The sequence below is a fragment of the Vombatus ursinus genome, unplaced genomic scaffold (genome assembly GCF_900497805.2).
Source record: "Vombatus ursinus unplaced genomic scaffold, bare-nosed wombat genome assembly UNPS02014832.1, whole genome shotgun sequence".
NCBI classification, from domain to species: domain Eukaryota; kingdom Metazoa; phylum Chordata; class Mammalia; order Diprotodontia; family Vombatidae; genus Vombatus; species Vombatus ursinus.
Window position 1 is genome coordinate 65,032,168 of NW_020954610.1, and position 16,720 is coordinate 65,048,887.

General features: G+C 39.9%; 1 pseudogene; it reads right to left on the minus strand.

The window, feature by feature from the left end:
• Positions 1-10,606: 10,606 nt before the first annotated feature.
• Positions 10,607-10,894, minus strand: LOC114025991 (annotated as a pseudogene).
• Between the last annotated feature and the right edge of the window lie 5,826 nt (positions 10,895-16,720).

The window sequence follows — 16,720 nt, forward strand, 5'->3', positions numbered from 1 at the left end:
TTCCCCTTCCCTAATTAAAAACCCTGACATTTTTCTTAAACTTTTCCCACTCTTGACCCCTTCAGCACTTTTTAAACTGTGGGTCATGAACTGCTGTGACCATCTAACTGACTGTTATAACCTCCTATCATTTCATCTCTCCCTTTGCCTCATCTGTTTCATATTATCTTGATCTTTTATCCTTTTGTGACAAAGTATTTTCTCCGGTTGTTACACCTGCTCTGACTTCACTTTCTGCCGTTCCACATTGACATCATTTTGCAAATCCTTCATTTCCTTGTTCTATAGCTGCTTATCACCTGCCAAATCCCAGACTGGGATGACTCCCACCACTTGCCACCTCTGCCCATACTCACATGCCACTGCATATAGCTGGAGGGAGTCCTACAACCATGTCAACTTGGTATACTAGAAATTCATGTTATCCAGCTTCAACTGGGTCCATACTATAGCAAGGTAATGCTTTCATTCCTCCTTAATTGATTCCTTCTCTCACGTGTCTCAGAAGCTATTTCAAAACTTCTTTCCTCAAGCCTCCCCTGCCTCCTTCTCCCCTCACCTTTGAAACTAAGGATTTTGTCTCTATCCTAAAAAAATTGAGACCATTTGCCATGAGGTTAGTCTTCTCCCCTCTCTCCTCTTCTTCTTGCCTTCTAAAAACTCCTTGAGGTCACTTCCCATTCTTCTCTTTTCCCCCAGTCTCTGATAATGAGGTAGCCTTTCACTTTACCAAGTCCAATCCTTCTACATGTGCCCTTGGTCCCACCTCCTCCTGTCTTCTCTTGCAGATTGACCCATAAAATGTCTTGGCTGCTACTTTTCACTTCTTCCCTAGTTACTAGATTCTGTTCTACTTTCCTTCAAAAATTTCCAAGTCTCCCCAATGCATAAAGTATATTCAATAGACCTTACCATCTTCTTGGGCAACTGGGTGGTGCAGTGGATAGAACACTGGGCTTAGAATTAGGAAGACTTATCTTCATGAGTTCAAATCCAGCCTTAGATACCTACTAGCTGTGTGACCCTGGCAAGTCATTTAACCCTGTTTGCTTCAGTTTTCTCATCTGTAAAATGAGCTGGAGAAGGAAATGATGAACCCCTCCAGTATCTTTGCCAAGAAAACCTCAAATCACAGAGCTGGACACAGCTGAACAACAACACCATCTCCTTAAACTCTTATTCTAGATCTCTCCTCCCTTCCAAAGCCCAACTCCTCAGAGAGGAAGGGGGACCTAGACATTGATTAGTGTCCACTTCCTCTCCTCTCATTCACTCTTTACTGCTTTTCATTTTGGTTTATGACTGCATCACTAAACCTCAATTGCTCTTAATTACCACATCAAATTACCAGTCCTTTCTCAGTCCTAATTCAATTGAACTCTGCTCCATTTTATACTGTTGACCAGCATCTCCTCTTCTCCTGGATACTCTTTCCTCTCTGGAACTTTATAACACTATGTGCCTCATTCTCCTGCTACCCTCTGACCCCTTCTCAGTCTCCTTTGCTGGCACAGCTCATATCAGACCCCCTAACTATGACTGTTCTCTATGACTTTGTCCTAGGCTCTCCTCTCTTCTCTCTCTATGCTCTCTCTCTCTCTGTCTCTCTCTCTCTCTCTATATATATATGGACTCATCAGATCCTATGGGTTTAACTGTCACCCTTATGTAGATGATTCAGCCCTAGTCTCTTCTCTTAGCCTTAGCCCTACATCACCAGCTGCCTGTTGGAATGTCAAAATAGACCTCCTAAAACAAAAGGGTTTTTGACTTTTTTGGTATCATGGCCCTGTTGGCCATCTGGTGAAGCTTATGGACTCCTAAGAATACTGCTTTTAAGTGAATAAATACACAGGATTACAAAAGAACCAATTATTTTAAAATATAGTTATCAAAATATAAAAAAAATAACTCAAGTTTCAAATTCCCAATAAAGAACCTTAGCCTTAAAGGCATTTCAAATTCAATATTTTAAAAACGGTATAGATTATCTTTCTCCAAATCCATTCCTATTCCAAACTCCCCTATTTCTTCTAGCCTCTTAAAGGCTTTATTTCTTCAGTTGTCAGACTTGACATTTCACTCTAGTTTACCTCACATAACCGATTCATTGCCAAATCTTGCCTTCCCAGCCCCTTTCACATTCCACCCCTTCTCTCCTCTCACTTAGAAACATGGGAATGGAGTTCATCTGGGCCAGTTAACAAATTAATTAAGGGAAACTAAGTACTCTCTTACTATCTCCTCATTTATCTTGTGTATTTACTCCCTCTTAGTCATTTTTGTTCTGTCATTTGCAGTGCAAAGGTCATTCTCCTTGACAGAGAAAAAAGGAGAAAAATAAGAGTATTTAATAAGTCACTTCAGGTTTCTGTGTTCTCCTAGAGACATTTTTTTGGAGATAGGTCTCCTCATATTCCCCAGTCTAGAAGTACAGTGTCCACTCATGGCCCTGACCACACTACTACCAAGTGATGTGAGAGCTTTAACCACCTAATATCTTAACTAATCTCTCCAGATGCGCCTTAGGTTCCTTCTTTCTTAACCTGCCATTAGTGGAAATGGAGAACAGCTGTTCACACCAGCCACAAAAATATTGCTTCATAGAACTAAAACTGTTATTAAATCCTTATTGTGAAACCCTCCATGGAGAGATTCTCTGATGCCTCACTGGGACATGGTGCAGTTATGCCAGCAGAGTGTGAACTCTGACAGGCCTCACCATGCTGGAATGCTTCCAACATTTGACCTTCTCAAATTATATGTTACCTCTCCCATTCTATAGGTAACACACTATGCCTGCTTTTTTGGAAACAGACTACCTAAACACTCAGTACTGGTAGGCTGGCCACTCTTGGAACACTTATTGTGACATGGTGTTGATCATGGCTATGCCAGCAGCTTGTGAGCTCTGGCAGGTTGTTATTATACTGGAAAGCTTCCAAAATTTGACTTTCTTTAATCCTAAATTATTTCTACCATCATTTAGGCAACACACAACAACTACTTTTTTTTTTTTAAAGAACCACTCTAATTAAGTACTCAGCCCATTCTTGGAGTCTTGTAAAGACACCCTTTCTTCTCCTCTGACGCAGTCCTCATCGCTTTTCACCAGGACCATTACAGAAGCATTCCGGTTGGTCTCCTTGCCTTTAGCCTCTTACTGTTCCAGTGCATCTTCCATTCAACCACCAGACCAATCTTCCTAAAGATCACTATAAATCATGGTGCTCCCCTCACTCCTATGCAGTCAAGTCTTTTGCCTCCCTATTACCACCAGAATAAAAAAAAAATAAAGCCTATTTGGCTTTTAAAGTTCTTTATAGGCTGTCCCCTTACTATCTTTCCAGTCTTCTGTATTATACTTTACTTCTCTCCATATACTTTCTGAAACAGTGACTTAAGCCTTTCTGTTATTCCTCAAACAAGACACTCCATCTCCTGACTGTACATTTTCATTGGCTGGCTCTCATGCTTGTAATGTTCTCCCTCCTCATCTCAACCTGTTGGCTTCCCTGGTTTCCCTCAAGTCAGAGTTAAAATTCTACCTCCATCCTAGAGAAAGCCTTTCCCAATTTCTTAAAAGGAATTCTATTGCCTTTCCTCTGTTGATTATTTCCCATTTATTCTATACATAGTTACATATACATACCTACTTGTTTGTATGTTGTTACATACCTACTTGTTTGTATGTTGTCTTGCCCATTAGATTGTGAGCTCCTCAAGGGCAGGGACAGTCTTTTGTCTTTCTTTGCATCCTTGGAACTTAGCACAGTGCCTGGCATATAATAAGCACTTAATGAATGCTTGTTGACTGGCTATCTGTGCTTCCATTCTTTCCCCTCTCCAATCTGCCCTCCACATGGTCACCAAACTGACATTCGTAAAGTCTACTTCCTGTCTTTGCATTGGCTGTCCCTCATGCTGGAATGCTCTGCCTTCTCACCTTTCATTCTTTGTTTCCTTGGATTCCTTCAAGACTCAATTCAAAGTCCAACTTCTGCAGGAGGCCTTCCCTGCCCATTCCTCTCCCCATTTACTAATGCTTTCCCTTTCAGATTACCTTCCATTACTTTTCATATGTCTCATGGTAGGGCTGGGCTGGAGTCAGCTCTTACCTGCTCCCAAGAGCTAATTGTTCAATTTTTACTTGATCGTTCATACCTCTACAATGAGCAACTACAGATCAAACCTTAATTTATTGTTTTGTAGATTGTCTGTGCTGGAGAAAATGTTAATAAGGTAGATTATGAGAAAATTGGGAGACTAATGCACTGTTGGTAGAGTTGTGAACTGATCCAACCATTCTGGAGAGCAATTTGGAACTATCCCCAAAGGGCTATAAAAAGTGTGCATAACCTTTGACCCAGCAATACTACTACTAGGTCTGTATCCCAAAGATACAAAAAATGGAAAAGATGCTATTTGTACAAAAAAGATTTATAGCAGCTCTTTTTGTGGTGGCCAAGAATTGGAAATTGAGGGGATATCTATCCGTTGGGGAATGGCTGAACAAGTTGTGGTATATGATTATTATGGAATACTATTGTGCTATAAGAAATGATGAGCAGATTGATTTCAGAAAAACCTGGAAAGACTTAGATGAAATGATCCAAAGTGAAATGAGCAGAACCAGGAGAAAATTATACACAATAATAGCAATATTGTAACATGATCAACTGTGAATGACTTAGCTATTTTCAGCAGTACAATGATCCAAGATGTTACCCACCTTCAGAGAAAGAATTGATTGGATTTGAATGCAGGTCAAAGCATACTAGTTTTCACTTTATTTGTGTGATTTTTTTTGGGGGGGGATACGTGTCTTCCTTCACAACATGAGTAATATGGAAATATGTTTTGCATAATTGCACATATATAACCTATATCAAATTGCTTACTGTCTTGAGGAGGAGAGTGGAAGGGAAGGATGGAGGGAGAGAATTTGGAACTTAAAATTTTAAAAAGTGAACATTAAAAATTGTCTTTACATGTAATTGGGGGAAATTATTTTAAAAAGAATGTGAATTAAACTTGGGTGTGTCCTGTGGCCATCCTACTCCTATCCCTCACCCTTGCCAAGAAAGCAAGTTGTCAGACATTTACCAGCACACTGCTCCTGGTATGTGACTTGTTATTTATATGTTGGTTCTTGTTTTAGAATGTTAAGTTCCTTGAGGATAGGGACTGTTTTGTTTTTGCCTTTGTATCTCCAAGGCTTGGTGGTGCCTGCCACATAGTAAACACTTATCTAATGCTTGTTGACTGACTGACGACAGATTTGAACATGATGTCCCCTTTCTAAAGAAGCTTCAAAGGATCCCCATTTCCTCTAGGATATAGTATTAACTCGTTTGACATTTACAGCCTTTCCCAACCATAGATGTAAATTCATCCTATCTTTTCCAGACTGAATTTACATTCCTTCCCCTCATATAATCCATGTTCTAGCTAAACTGATCTGTTTGCTGTTCCTTCTGTACCATAGCACCCGGGTATAAAATGCCTTCTTTCTCCTATGCCTCTTGGAATCCCTAGCTCCTTGGAACTCTCAGCTCAGGAACCAACTTCCATAGGAGGCCTTTCATGTCCCAATTTGAAGTGCTGAAATTAATTTTTCATCCTGTATATGTGTTGCTTTCCCAAAGTAGAATGTAAGCTCCATGAGGGCAGGACTTCTGTACTTTTTTTGTCTTTATATGTGCAGCACCTAACACAATATCTTATTTACAATAATAACTTAATAAATCAACAAACATAAAGTGCCCTTCAATTCTGTGTACCCTCCTACAGTTTTAGCAGAAATAGTATGGCAGAAAAGGGAGTTCAGGCTGTTAAAGATCACAATTTTTAGACCATCTAAACATGAATTTTACTGTTTTTGTTTTTCAGTTGTTTCAGTCCGATTCTTTGTGACTCCATTTGAGTATTCTTGGCAAAGATACTAGAGTGGTTTGCCATTTCCTTTTCCAACTCATTTTTACAGATGAGGAAACTGAGGCAAACAAGGTTAAGTGACTTGCCCAGGGTCACACAGCCAAGTAAGTGTCTGAGGTCAGATCTGAATTCAGGTCTTCTTGTCTCTAGGCCTGATGCTCTAGCCACTATACCACCTAGCTGCCCCACAATTTTTACTGTTAGTATGCTAAATATGAGATCTTTGTTCAGAGTATAACAAGTAAAAGCAACTAGGTGGTACAGTGAACAGACTGTTAGACTCAGAGTCAGAAACACCTGAGTTCAAATTTGACCTCAGACACTTATTAGCTGTGTAACTGTGGATCAGTCACTTAACCTCTGTGGGCCTCAATTTTCTTATCTCTAAAATAGGATAATAATAGCTTCCATATCCCAACATTGTCATAAGGATAAAATAAGACAATATTTGTAAATCACTTTGCAAACCTTAGAGCACTATTTAAATACTAGCTATTGTTATTATGGATATACCAATGGAGGAATTAAATCATATTAGTCTTAACATTCTCAGTGTAAATATCACGTGTCATACACCCTTTCAGATGAGGTCACTGTATTATTAGTTTTAAGACCTCTCACAAAGTGAGAATGTAAATGTATATAATGTAAATGTACGTAATGTAAATATACACAATGTAAAAATAAAGCATATCAATAAAAGTATAAATTTTTTTCTTAAAAAGGCAAGGGACTCTGATGTGCTCCATTGAATATAATGTCATACTCAGTCCAGTTATCCCTTTCACATCACAGGAGTTAGGAGCATACCATCCTGTAATCTGGAAAATCTGTGTAAAATTTTTTGGCCCTCCCTTCTTACCAGAGAAGAAGTCTGAATTATTATGCTACTAAAAGATAAAATATGTTGGGAAAGCTAGGTGGCACAGTGGATAGAGCACTGGCCCTGGAGTCAGGAGAACCTGAGTTCAAATCTGACCTCAGACACATAACACTCACTAGCTGTGTGACTCGGGGCAAGTCACTTAACCCCAACTGCCTCGCCAAAAAAACCCCCAAAACAACAACAATAACAACGACCACAACCACAACCACAAAAGATTTCTTGGAGGAGAAGGAACTTGCAGTGGCTTGGCAGGTTGGATTGAAATTAGATGATCGGAAAGTAGTAGGAAGGACACTACTAGATTGGCGTGACGAGGGAACAGCCATCCAGTGGCAGGAGTCACCTCACTAGAATGAGTCAGAAGCAGAATTTGACCTCAAATATTAGACTGGGTGGCACAGACCAGACCTCCCATAGCTCTGAGAGGGGAGAGACTAGTGTGGTCTGGGGTAGTCTGCCACTAACTGTGTGATCTTGAGCGAGTCACTCCTCTTTCTTCACCCAAGTTTCTTCTTCATCATCATCATCATCGTCATTGTCGTCATTGTCATCATCGTGATGACTAATATTTATATAGTACTCACTAGGTGCCAGGCATTTTACCACTATCATCTCGTTTGATCCTGGAAACAACTCTGGGAGGTGGGTGCTATTATTATCCTAGTTTAACAGATGAGGACACTGAGGAAAACAGAGCTTAAGTGACTTATCAAGGGTCACACAGCTAGTGTCTGAGGCCAGATCTGAATTCACGTCTTCTGACTACAAGTCCAGCGTTCTGTCTACTACCAAGCTGCCTATAAGATGAAGGGGTTGGAAAAAAAAAAGAGCTATAAGGTCCCCACTAGCTCTGCTGTCCTGTGATTCTAGTCAAGGATTGCTTTGAGGAAGCCTTCACAAGCTCCACTTCTAACTCCTTCTGCATCCAAGCTGAAATATGGTCACTTTGGACATGGGCAGAGGCAGCTAGGTAGTACGGTAGATAGAGCACTGGGTCTCAAGTCAGGAAAACTCATCTACTTGAGTTCAAATCTGGCCTCAGACAGTGTGACCCTGGGCAAGTCACTTAACCCTGTTTGCCTCAGTTTCCTCATCTGTAAAATGAGCTGGAGAAGTAAATAGTAAACCCATTCAATATCTCTGCCAAGAAAGCCCCAAATGGGGTCACAAAGAGTTGGGCACAACTGAACAATAACTATGTGTGTGTGTGTGTGGGGGGGTGTGGGTGTGTGTGTGTGTGGGTGTATACAGACTCCTCCATTTTTAGCAACTGGATAAATAAGCTCCCAGCTCGGGAGCTGCTCAAGGATTCTTGCTAAGCTTTCTTAACTCATTAAATTAAATTACCACTATGCTCCCACTGAGCTGCCATGAATGCCAAAACAATTTCTGTAAACACAGGTTGCCCCTGGCTAGCCCAGGGAACTCACAAAACCTCCTTTTCATCCATACCTTCATTGTTAGGCATGAATTAGCAGTGTTAGGCAACAATGCAGGTAGGCTCCCAGCGAAGGGAGAACAGCTGGAGACGAGCATTATTTCCTGGTGTGCAACAGTTGGACCCTTTTATTAAGATGGGAAGAAAAGAATAAGGGCCTGGTGTTGGTTAACTTTCATTCAAGAGCTATTAGGCAGCAGTAAAAACTCAGTCGTGGATGTCAGGGAGCCTTGGGGCCAATAATGGCTTGCTCATATGAGGCAAATAGTTTTGGCCAGATTGTCACCGTGCATCCTGCAGACTTGAGAGCTGAACCTTGGCTCCCACCAGACTGCTGTTCTCTAAGCACACCATGCTTATCCCTCCTACTCCTCTTTCCTTTCCCCTAGAAAGCCCTCCTTACTGCTTTCCAATAATCTAATTTCAATCCAACTCACCAAGCCAACTCAGGTTTCCATTGCCTCCAGGAAACCTTAGCTGTTCCCCAACCTCCCAGCTCTGAACTAAATATGATGGAACACACCCTCCTCCGAACTCCAGTAAAACTTCCTGTCAGGATCAAGAATTTGCCACATATTAGCTTGTATGGTGACTTATCATGTTATGTATGTGTAGGAGGACAGAGACTTGAGTGTGGTTATAAGGCAGAGGGCACCAACTCTGCCACTGTGACTTGTGTGACCTCTACTTGTGTGGCCTTGGTAAAGTCACTTCACTCTCTGGGCCTCAGTTTCCTCATCTGTAAAATAAGGGGATTGAGCTAGATAGATGGCCTCTAAAATGTCTTCTTGCTCTAAATCCACAATCTAATCATCTAGGATTCAATAATCACCTCCCCTGCCTTTCCAGTCTTGCTAAGAGTATCTCCAAGGCAATTTGCATAGTATTGTGAGGACACAGTGAGTTCCTACCTGTGGTAGGTCTCTGCCCTCCATTCATATACAGGTTCAGTCTGTCAGACTCCCTGTGGGCAGGGACCAAGTCTCATACGGTTCTTTGTATCTTTTCACTGCTTAGCGCAGTGCCTTCCACAGTGAGCTCTCAGTAAATATTTGTTGATTGACTAAAGTAGCCCTTTGAGGCTAAGGCTTGAGAACAGACCTAGCATAGTTATATAGAATAAGAGGAGAATCTTTCTCTCCTTCCTTGGGAGCTTTGTGCTCCACAAATTGTTAGGCACTTGGCAATTTGAAAAGCTTCATTAAATAAGCATTCCCCCGCCCCCCTTTCTTTAAATAGATGATCCAAGAAATGCTTATTATATAGAGAGGCAGCCTGGGTAGTGAATAGAGCATTACTCTGGGACTAAGGGAAACCTCATTTCTTATCCAGGTCCTGCTCCTACTAACTTGCTGTGTGACCTCAGGCAAATTACGTAATCTCTTGGGCTTCAGTTTCTTTATGATAATGATGGCTAACATTTATAGAGCACTTTAAGGTTTACAAAGTGGAGTGTAGATCATTTCATCCTACCAACAACTCTGTAGGGTAGGTGCTACTATTGTTATTCCCATTTCCAGAGGAGGAAATGGAGGCACAGTGAGGTTAAGTGCCTGGCCCAGGACTATGCAGCAAATAAGTATCTGAAGCAGGATTCGAAGTTGGGTCTTTCCTCGAAGTCCATCACTCTATTCATTACACCACCTAGCTACCCCTGAGGTTCCTTTTCAACTCTAGCTCCCTAAAATTCCTAAGAGCCTATCTTGGGCATTTTTTATTTCTCATTTCTTTTTTTTTTTATTTTAAACAAGAAGTTTATTTAAACAACAAGATGTTTGACTTGAAGGGAAAACTATCTAGGATCAATTTTTTAATAGTAATTTATCCCTATTGAGAGACAGAGATTGCCCTACATGTAACAGCTATGTATAAAAAAGTTATAAAATCATCCTTGGTTTTACAGTGATAAAAGAAAAACATTGAAATTATCCAATCAAACAAGGTATGCAAGGTTTTTTTGTTTTTTTTTTTGTTTGTTTTTTTTGTTAAACAGTGAGAGCGAAATAACTTACTGGAATACAAAGATAAAAGTTGAATGAGCATACCACTAATGGAGAAAAGGGATATTTTCACAGAACCAGTTTGTTTTTTCCCCTCCCTATCTCCATTTGATGTTGATCATATCATACCATCGGCCATTTAGTTAAAAAAAAATATACATTATGCCTGCGTACATACACCAGTTACTTCATGTACAATAAAGGAATGGGGGAAGGGAATCAAAGAAGAGAGAAAACTATACTGCATTAGTCCGGATGTGGATGAACCAAATCTTGACTTTCTAATTGTGAACGTATTGTTTTCCTTGGGAGCACAATTCTGGAGTAGAGTTGCATGTTCTCTTTTTAGTAAGCACCTCCTGTCTGTTGCTGGAATACATCAATTGTATCTTCACCCTCCATTTCCAACTGTGCAGGTGTGTCTGTTTCATTGATTGGTTGCCCATCAAATCTGAATCTGATCTGCCTCATTGACAAACCTTGTCATTCACAATAGGCTTTCATTAGTTTACTAAGTGGTTTGTGCCTCTTAATCTTAAAGTGCATCACTGAACCATCTTGCCCTGCCACCTTCAAATTAATGTGGTTATTGTTTTCAGTCTTGACGCCTTCCTTCGGCTTTTCATGAGCCATGGCGAGTCCAGGGGTCTCCTCAGCCACAGCTTCACCAAAGAGGCACCAGGATGGTCCGCTCTAAGGGAACGGGGGAGAAGCAGCAGCAGCAGGAGCAGGAGGAGGAGGAGGAAGATGATGGTGGTGATGGTGAGGAAGAGGAGGAGAAGAAGAAGGAGGAGGAAGAAGAGGAGAAGGAGGAGGAGAAGGAGGAGGAGGAGAAGGAGGAAGAGCTTATTTCTCATTTCTTATGAAGCCTTAATCACTGAATGGGTACTGTCTCAGTCAAACTGAGACCTGTTAAAGACCTTAGCTTGAAAAGGCCAAGGTCCCCCACTGCATCCTGGGCCATTCCAGTTGTCCTGGTCTATATCTTGCCACTGGACCCAGATGGCTCCGGAGGAGAAAGTGAGGCCGGTGACTTTGCACAGCCATTCCTCACTTAAATCCAATTCACTTACATGTCATGACATCACCTCCCTGATGTCATGGTCACCTTCAAGAATGAAGGACAAACAATAATCTTGTGCAATTGATGGGGTTAAGTGAAATTTTAGATCTCTATTTAGATTTTTAAAGAAACCAAATGTATTTCTTTACTTAAACTTAGTCTTGGCTGGAGGTTCTCAATTACAATGTTATTTATATCCAGGTTATGGGGCCACCACAAAGGTGGTATCATCACCTTATCATAAAGTCTTTTTTGGTGGGTCAGAATGAAATCCTTTTTGGAATGTCTTGTTTCATATTGAATTCTTCTCTATTAAAAAACAACAGCTGTGTTACAATGAGGTTCCTTTATTCTTATTTTCTCATGGTTCTTCTTTCATCCAACTTGCATTTTAGTAGTATTTGTTAGGTTTGGAATCTTCTAAAGAATTTTTAAAAATAACCTATGTATTCTGAAAGTGCTATCAAAGGGGACAACAATGACAAATCACTGTCTATTCAAAGATTTCATAGCAGCATTATATGCAAGAAAAACCTGGAAAAAACCTAAATGTTCACTAGTAAGGAAATGACCAAATAAATTGTGGAATATTTCAGTGATGGAATACTGTGATGCAATTAAAGCCACTAAGTATTACAAAGAAATTTGCAAAGAACATTATAAAATAATGCCAAGCAACCACACTAGAAAGGTAGAACCAAAAAACTGAATACATGTTCAACATCCTCTCTCTTTAAAGCATATATATGAGGAAAAGTAAAGGGCAGCTAGGTGGCACAGTGGATAGAGTGCCTGGCCTGGAGTCAAGAAGATTCATCTTCCTGAATTCGAATCTGGCTGTATGATCCTGAACAAGTCACTTAACCTTGTTTACCTCAGTTTCCTTGTCTGTAAAATGATCTGCGGAAGGAAGTGGCAAACCATTGCAGAATCTTTGCCAAGAAAATCCCAAATGGGGTCACGAAGAGTCAGACAAGACTGAACAGCAAAAAAGCGAAAAGTGATTGAGAAAGAAAGATCTCCATTTCTGTAGATGGCACCACCATCCTTTCAGTGCTTCAGGGTCACAGCCTTGGAGTAGTCTTTGGCTCTTCCCTCTCTCTCAACCCCTACACTCAATCAATCGCTGAGTTTTATTGTTTCTATTTCCCACACCATCTCCCACATCAGTTCCCTTCTCTCTACTTATACAACCTCTGCCTTAGCCCCAACCCTTGTCAACTCTTGCTTGGATTATTGCAATGGTTTCCTAATTGGTCTTCTTGTCCCCAGTCTCTCCCTTCCACAAAAACAATGTAAAATTGATAATACTAAAATACCAATCTGACCACATCACAACTTCTCCCCCCTTTCCCCAACTTCAGAACCTTCAATAGCCCTCTGTTGGATGAAACACAACATCCTCTAGGATAAAATACAAAATCCCCAGCCTGTCATTTAAAACCCTCCACACTATATCTTCTACTTACTTTTCCAGCCTTATTTTATATTATTTCCCTTCCTGCATTATCCATTCCAGTCAAACTGTCCTATTTTCTCTTCGGCCCTTCTGTAACATTCCATCCTTCTGTCTCCAAGCTTTTATCAGGTGTTTCCCCCATATCTTCAATGTATTACTCCCTCAACTAAAATTCTAGAATTTTTGGCTTCCTGTGAAGCAGTCTTGTGCCACATAAGATGATCTTTGCTGATATCTTACATAAGATCTTTGCTGATACCCCTAGTTATCAACACTCTTTCCCGTGAAATTACTTTTCATTTACTCATTTGTGTTCATGTTGTATCACCCCAGTTGAATGCAAGCTCCTTGAAGGCAAGAATTTTTTCATCTCTCCTGAAATTTCATTTCTTCATTTCTCATCACATTTCATGAGACAGTAGGCAGCATGGTGGACAGCATGTGGGACCTGAGTCAGAAAGTTGTGGTTCAGTTATTTCAGTTATTTCTGACTCTTTGTGACCCCATTTTGGGTTTTCTTGGCCGCTTTGCCGTTTCCTTTTCCAGCTCATCTTACAAATGAGGAAACTGAGGCTAGCAGGGTTAAGTGACTTGCTCATGTTCACACAGCTAATAAATCTCTGAGGCCAAATTTGAACTCAGGAAGAAGAGTCTTCCTGGCTCCAGGTCACTCAGTGCTCTATCCACTGTGCCACCTAGCTACTCCAGAGCCAGGAAGATGTGAGTCCAAATCTTGTTTCATACTTCCTATCTGTGTAACCCTGAGTAAGTCACTTAACCTCCATCTGCCACAGTTTCCTAATCAAAAAAATGAGGATAACATTAGAGCCCAGCTTTGTCATGAGGATAAGGTATTTGTAAACTACTTTGCAAACCTTAAAGTATTTATATAAATATTAGTCATTATTATTTCTGTCTTTCCATTGCAGTACCTGACCTAGTGTCTTGCACACGGTAGGCAAAATTAATAGTTTCCTGAATTGAATTGACAAAGAAACTTGAGACTAAAAATTATTATGCTAGTAGACATATTGAAATTACTTTAACTGTAAATAGTCACTAAGTAAGTTTAGTTGGTTTTATAGATGTTCAATAAGTTTTTAAAATAAAACATTTACTTTTTACAAAAAGACTTAACAAAACCACTTTCCAGAATTATCTTCCACTTGGAGTTCTCTTTGTATGATAGAAGGGGCAAAAAATGTGGAATTTCAATGCTAAAACCCATGGAGGTACAGGTTAGCCTCTGAAATGATTGTGGCAACAGAGGCTCTTTTCCTATTGGGGTTTATCCATGGGATTCTAAAAACTTACTTGGATTAAGGCTTGCTTACACCTTTTACCTCCTGAAATCAGAATTTAACAATGCCCCAAGGGAAAATGAATACTTTTCTTTGATTTTTTTTTTAACAACACCTATCCTTAAATCTGGAGATCATTAATGTCTCCTGACATCAAAGTCACAGGTCAAATACAAGAGAGGTGGATTTGGAAACGGAAGACCCTTGTTGAAATCAAAATCTTGATATTAACTACCTGTGTGACCTTGGAGAAAGTCACATAACCTCTTTGAGACTTAGCATTCTCATCTGTCCTTTGTTCTCAAAGAGGACCAATGACATCAGTAGGGTGATGTCTTGGCTTGTAAGTCAGATAAGAGGGTTGGACCAAATAGCCTTTCAGGTACTTTCTGGGTCTTAATCTATGATACTACGGCTTAAAATTACTTTCCAAGAGAGATGAGAGTGTCTTCTAGTCTGAATGAAGCAACTCTAATCTGTAGCACCAGGAAACCTTTAGGGACACACCTCTTGAGCTGGAAATAGGAACATTCTCCTGGATATAGAAGTGAAGGAATGGGCCCGTCCCATTCACCTCATACTTCTGAGGTGAATGGGATGGGCTTGACATATCCTTAACATGGTGAGGACAGAGATGAGGGTTTAAATGTAGAAAGCAAATGACCAGAGAGTGCCTATTTCCCCCTCAAGAATCAGGAATTATCAAGAATTATCTCCTTGAGTTGTGGTATATGAATGTAATGGAATACTATTGTGCTATAAGAAATGATGAGCAGACGGACCTCAGAAAAACCTAGAAGTACTTATATGAACTGATTCTGAGTGAAGTGAGCAGAACCAGGAGAACATTGTACACAGTAACAGCCACATTATGTAATTACTGACTTTGACAGACTTAGCTCTTCTCAGCAATACAAGGATCTAAGACAGCTCCAAAGGGCTCATGATGGAAAATGCTGTCCACATCCAGAGAAAGAACCGTGGAGTCTGAATGCAGATCGAAGTATGCTATTTGCTCTTTTTTTTGGTTTTGTTTTGTTTCTTCTTTTTCATGGTTCCTCCCATTGTTCTAATTCTTTTTTACAACATGACCAATGTGAAAATATGTTTAATAAAAATATATATGTAGAGCCTATATCAGATTGAATGCTGTCTTGGGAGGGGGGAAGGGAGGGAGGCTGAGAAAATTTAAAACTCAAAAGCTTATGGAAGTGAATGTTGAAAACTAAATATAAATTAATTCATTTAAAAATAAAAAAAAATATTTCCTTGATTAACAACTGGACTAGAATTGTTGTTGTTGTTTAGTCATTTTTCAGTCATGTTCCACTCTTTGTGATCCCATATGGGTCTTTCTTGGTAAAGATACTGGAATGGTTTGCTATTTCCTTCTCTGGTGGACTAGAATTAGTGCCCCCACATTTGGGAAATAGAGCTCCTGGTATGGGAACTATCTTCTATGGAAGTATTTAAGGGACATTGAGGTTAAGTAACTATACCTGGCCACATAGCTAGTGTTTCAGAAGTGGAATTTAAACATATGTCTTCTTGATCCCAAGAACAGCATTCAATCCACTGTTCCACTAAAGCACCATACCACAATGCCTTTCTCCTCAAGACTTCCTTCACATTGTTCCTTGCTGGACCTCAAATTTCCAAGACAGAGAGAGGTGAGGGCCCTGCATACTCTCCATATTGTCCTGAATCCAATTTCTCATAGTTGGTAGATTCCTAAGAATAGATTACTCCCTTCAACCCCAAAGGAGAAATGCACAGCTCTGTCATATTTAATGCCTTACAATGTGAACCCTTCATGACCAAAGACCATTTCTGTTGTGTATTTGGCAATTTACTTAATGCCAAGTGAACACTGCCTAAATTCCACATGGACGGACTGTGTTGCAAAGGGCAAATTCTTATTTGTGTCAGCAATTCCTTCTCTGAGTTCCAGCTTCTTCAGGCTTATCTTCCAAGTATTTGATTCATCTGCTTATGTTTACATCCCAAGCTCGGGTATGAACTTTATTCCACCTTGTCTGGGCTCCATCTGCAAACTTCTACTCTATATTAGTAAAGTCCTATTGTCTATTCTGTGTATACTGAGCAAACAACACCATTGGCCAGCATGACCTTTCATCACTCTCTTCTCTTTTTCTTTAATTTTACCCTAATTGTAGGTTTTCAGGCTTCAGAAGAGCCTCCCAGCTGAGTAAAGATGACATTGTTTATGTTGTATTAGTTAACATGGTGAGGCCAGATTTTCAACATTATGTCTTCCCCTTATTACAGACATATAAATTAGCATAGGTTCAAAAGCCTATAATCTGCAAGAAATTAAGTAGAGATTAAAAGAAATCACTATTGTGGAAAAGCAAGAATCATATGTTGAAAATAAAGCCCATGGCTCCAAGGATGGGTGAAGATACACACAGATACAGACCCCCCCCCCCACATATACACAGTGAAGATATATAGATATATAATATATATTAGGGTAAAGATATATATGTATGTATACATATATATCTTTACCTATTATAGTAATATATCATATATAGTATATTAGATATATATCGTTAGCCATTATATATATAATATATATGTTTATATAATGTATATTAGATATATAACTTCAC